Here is a 5,565-nt window from a genome sequence, read left to right on the forward strand (position 1 = left end):
GAAGGTTATCCCTCTCAACCATTGAGTATGTAGTTATCTCAGAAGCAACGAAGGAGATGATATGGTTGAAAAACATTCCAAAAGAATTAGGAAAAAAATCAAGATGACCCTCCATTGTTCAATGATAATCAAAATGATATATATCTTACTAAAAATTCAGTTCTTCATTCTACATGCAAGTACATTGAATTGAAATATCATTTTATAAAATATTTGATAAATGGAGACTTGTCTTTGTCGAAGATTCCAAGTGCAGAGAATTTAGTTGATATGTTGACCAAAGTATCACAACAAATAATTTGATGCTTTGTATTACCTCAATGAGTGAATCAAGAGTAATTAATGATGAAGGAAACTACACTAGGTGATAATTTAAATCAAGCGCGTAGTGAGAGAACAATTAGCATTGTGGAGCTTAATTTAGCTCACATCACTTAATACTGTGAGATGTTGTTATCTATTTAGCTATATAAGAACTCTTGATAAAACTTAAAAGATACAACAAAATAAATATACTTCCTAGTGTAGTCATAAGACATTTGTACTACATAAGACCTTTACCTCACCACAACAAACTCTAAGTAATTAACCATATAAATTGTATCTTAAAAATATTCCAATAACTAATGTATGCATAGAATGATATTAATTTTCAGGTCTTACATTTTGTTTTATCTTCATCTCTATACATTTTGTTTTATCTTCATCTCAATGAGGTAACAAGTATATCTCTGTACTCATGTCCATATTCGCTTTCTTCCTGTTTCAATATCAATTAATTATTTTTTTATAAAAAAAAATATATAAAAAAACATAATATTATCAAATACTCAATAACAAAAAAGAAAATATTTTTATATTTTCAATGTCAAATATTTTTAAAATTTTTTTATAATGGTATAAATTTTAAATTAAAAAACTAAATAATTATATAAAATATTTTACAATTAACATAAATAAAATTTCACAACCAAAACATCTATAAAATGAAAATATTAATGAAACAAAGTTGATAAAGTTAAAAACTATTTTTTAAAATTATAAAATAAATATTTAAGTTTAAAAATATTTCAAATGTTTCTTTACTAATCTCTTTTATTATAGACCCATAAATATTATATTAAACGAAATCGCATATAAAAAGAAATTATAACAATTAACATTAAATTATTATATTATAATAAATGAAATATGTTTATAATGGTAAAATTATACTTATGAAAATAAAAATAATTATAAAAAATCATGAAAATAATATATTTTACATAATAAGATGCCTAAATCCTAATTTTTTAGCTTACTGGCTTACTAAGATGCCTAAATCATAAATAATCCTAATTCACATTGTTACTTAAAAATAAAATGGGTAAGACTTTATTTACATCTTAAAAAAAAACAATCTATGTCTAACGTTATGGTACTTTTAATCATTTAGAAAAAAATAACAATGGAATAAAATTTTAAGTCTACCCCTAACATGTCTTGTCCAATTTTGGTTCTTTATTGTTTTGTATCTTCCTAACACTTTAAGGATCATCTATTCTCTATAAAATATGATCATAGTACGTACAAATCACCAATTTAAAGATAAGCTAACAAAACAATATAAACCTCCAAATGAAAGTTTTAGACTCTTAGAAAAGAGATACAAGTTACAAATGGACAAACTTAAAGCATTATTTTTTTTATTAAAAATATTGTCTTTTCTAGACAAAATCTTTTCTAAAATCACTTTCACACATTAGAAAATTTAGATATTTAAATAATTAAAAATAATCTATCAATAATTCTTTTAAAACACAACAAAACTTTTACTCATAGTGTTCTCCAAAAAGCATAAGTTCTCTTAACCAAATATTAAACACAAGTAAACACTACCTAATAATCAAATAAAATTAGATCCTAGATAAATCAACTAAAATTATATATTCCAGTCACGTAAAATAGTTCAAATTTGTTTATCATTTACCTTGTAAACTGTGTACCAGCGTAAAGTTTTTCAAGAAATCCATATATAACCTAAACATCCTAAAATCCCATAAAGATGCAATTAACGATACTACTATTTTTTTTTACTTGATTTTAATATAATAGATATCCTACTGCAACCAATTTTTAATACTTAAATTTAACTTTTTATATAATATTTTCATCTTGTAATTTTAATTACACAAATTCTAATGATAATACCAAAATATAGTTTAGATGCCTTCACCCAAAATAATTCACGGTAATTGTAAAAATATTAAACCTCACATAAAATAAAATAAACTAATATTATTTAATATTATACTAACTCAAAAACATGTTTATAATCTCTGTTGTCAAAACAAAATCAATCATCAAACACCAAAAACCTAAATTTACATCACCAAATCACCAAAACCCAAAACAAAATTAATCCAACAATGTTAAACACATTTAAAAACACTAAAACTCAAAATACTAGCCACGCAATGAATTTAAAACACCAAATGCAAAGCATTATTCTAATAGTTACGTAATTAAAAAAAAATACAAAATATTAACTCACAATTATCAAAAGAAAATAACAAGACTGTACATACTCGCATAAAATTTTAGATTAACCCTTTAACTTTCACTATGTTTCTTCTTACACATTCCTCCTCAAAAAAATGCTTCATAAATATTCTCAATTTTTTGTAAGAAAACTCTGTTTCACTCTCTAAATCACTAAAAGGCCGTAGAATTGAGTGTGTAAAACTCTTAGCTAAAAAGTCAGTTATCTCCTAAGACAATATTAACTAAAAAAATAGTTTAAATATATTATTATGAAATATACTTCAGCTTTTACATTTCTTATAACCACTTTATCTGTTTAATATCTTTTTAATAATTAATAATTATCATTTAACAATAAGAATATCTTTTTATTTAAATAATTAGTACACCCAATTATCTTAATGGACAAAGAAAACAATATATAATAAAAATATGTATTTCTCTATCTAATCTGTAGATGGAAATGGGAAGTATGGAGTTAGGAACCAAACGTGATTTATGTGAGAACGGTGGTTGGCTATTAATATACTACATTGCCATAACTAACGACTCATCTTTTCGAATGGTGGTTACCTCCATATTTTCCTTCTCCAATTGAAATTTAGATTATTATATTGAATAATAATAATAATAATCGGTATAGGTCTTGATGGGGAATAAAAATGTAGTTATTACATATAATTTATTTAGATGATCGATAAATATTAATCTACAAATAAATAATAGAAAATTTGTTAGAGAATCTTGGAGAGGTAAGTGTAGAATTTGAATTTTGTAAGAAAGGTGGTTGGTTTCATCTTAAAACTCAAGGTAAGTATGCAACTCTCGTGGCCCAATTAATGCCGTAAAAATTATTAGTTGCACATGACCATGAAGCCTTAATTAATTAGTTTGGCCAATTTAACACGTAATAAATTTCTTCCAAATCGTAGACTTGTGATCTACTTTCAAAATAGTAATTACCTTTTAAAGAAAAAATAAAGATGACAAAAAAGTAATTAATATAAGAATATATCATTTGATATTATTTTCTAAAAATTTTATACATATTCCTGGACTGCATCAACGTGGTTCATGTTAATACTCATAATTTAACATTACGAAATTTAGTAAGTATTTTATAGATATTATTGATACTAGTTCTTTCTTTGTTGGTAGTTTGTGAGGTAAAATCGAACACGTCACAGTAGTTTTAGTTCATAAATGTTGGTGTGACGGAGTTGTTTCTAAACCATCAATAAAATCATTCATCTAACTCAATCCAAAAGCCATATGTTCCACCGTTTCCATTCATCTAACTCAATGGAAAACAAACACATAGCAGTTATTGCTTTTCCTTTTGGCAGCCACCTTATGCCTCTGTTAAACCTTGTTCTCAAACTCGCTCATGCTGCTCCACACTGTATATTTTCATTCATTGGCACACACACATCAAACGCAATCCTCTTCCCAAAACCCAACATTCCTAACAACATCAAGCCTTATAGCATAAGCGATGGAATCCCAGAGGGTCACGTCCTAAGCAACGATCCAACCCAAAAAATTGATCTTTTTCTCAAAACTGGTCCTCAGAACTTGCACAAGGGAATACAACTTGTTGAAGCCGAGACAAAGAAGAAAGTCACATGCATCATTTCCGATGCTTTTGTGACCTCTTCTCTCCTTGTGGCTCAGACACTCCATGTTCCTTGGATTGCCCTTTGGCTTCCCACTTCATGCTCACTTTCTCTGTATTTTTACACTGACTTGATACGCCACCACTGTGCAAACCATGCTGCAAAGACAACCTTGGATTTCCTTCCGGGGTTGTCTATGATGCGTGTTGAAGATATTCCACAGGATCTGAACGGAGAAAAAGAGAGTATATTTTTAAGGACGCTTCTTTCATTGGGTCAGGTGCTACCTCAAGCTAAGGCAGTGGTCATGAATTTCTTTGAGGAATTGGATCCACCTTTGTTTGTTCAGGACATGAGATCAAAGTTGCAGTCTTTGCTCTATGTTGTTCCACTTCCCTCTCCGCTGTTGCCACTCTCCGACAAAGATTCAAGTGGGTGTTTGTCGTGGTTGGATACCAACAGAGCCAGATCGGTGGCTTATGTTTGCTTTGGGACCGTGGTGGCACCGCCGCCCCATGAGCTTGTAGCGGTGGCAGAGGCATTGGAAGAAAGTGGGTTTCCATTTCTGTGGTCTCTAAAGGAAGGTTTAATGGGTGGTTTGCCAAATGGGTTTGTTGAGAGGACCAAGATGCGTGGGAAAGTGGTGGCTTGGACCCCTCAAACTCAAGTTTTGGCACACGATTCGATAGGAGTTTTCTTAACTCACTGTGGATCTAACTCTGTGATTGAGAGTGTCTCAAATGGGGTTCCTATGATTTGTAGGCCATTCTTTGGAGATCAAGAGATAGCTGGAAGAGTTATAGAGGATATTTGGGAGAGTGGGATGATAATAGAAGGTAGGGTGTTCACCAAAAATGCACTGCTGAAAAGCTTGAATCTGATTTTGGTGAAGGAAGAGGGGAAGAAGATCAGGGAAAATGCTCTGAAGGCAAAGAAGACTGTGGAAGATGCAGTTAAGCCTGAAGCACAAGCAGCAAAGGATTTCAAGACTTTGGTGGAAATAATTTCTACATCTTAAAGCCTTTCACTGGAGCAATCTGAAGGATGCTCCATGGGAGCTAGCTACCCATATTAAGTGTTCTTGTTATTTTACATTTATAAAATTTTAATGTGTACTTGCAGTTAGCATTCTTAGTACGTCCCCCTGCAAGATTGTTAGCCTAATCTTTAATATATGTCATATTTGGGTTTTTTTTTAAGTATATAGGTAAATTTGAAAATATTGTCCGGATATAGCCAAAATTTTAAAATATTATGCATTTAGATAAGTAGTAGGGAGTTGACACGATTTCAAATGAAGAAGTTATGTCTCTCTCCACAACTTTATCTTGACATGAGTCAGAGGTGAAGTCGTACACCCCTAAAATGATTTCAGACTTGATAATTGATTATTATGCTTTGTAATCGATTGCAAAAGACTGAACTT

The 5,565-nt window shown here is 29.8% G+C and overlaps 1 pseudogene; it reads left to right on the forward strand.

Annotated features, from left to right (window-relative positions):
* Positions 1-3,748: 3,748 nt before the first annotated feature.
* Positions 3,749-5,338, forward strand: LOC124846601 (anthocyanidin 3-O-glucosyltransferase 7 pseudogene; annotated as a pseudogene).
* The last annotated feature ends 227 nt before the right edge of the window (positions 5,339-5,565 follow it).

This window comes from Vigna umbellata, chromosome 1 (assembly GCF_029865625.1).
Source record: "Vigna umbellata cultivar VRB3 chromosome 1, Vumbellata_1.0, whole genome shotgun sequence".
NCBI lineage: Eukaryota > Viridiplantae > Streptophyta > Magnoliopsida > Fabales > Fabaceae > Vigna > Vigna umbellata.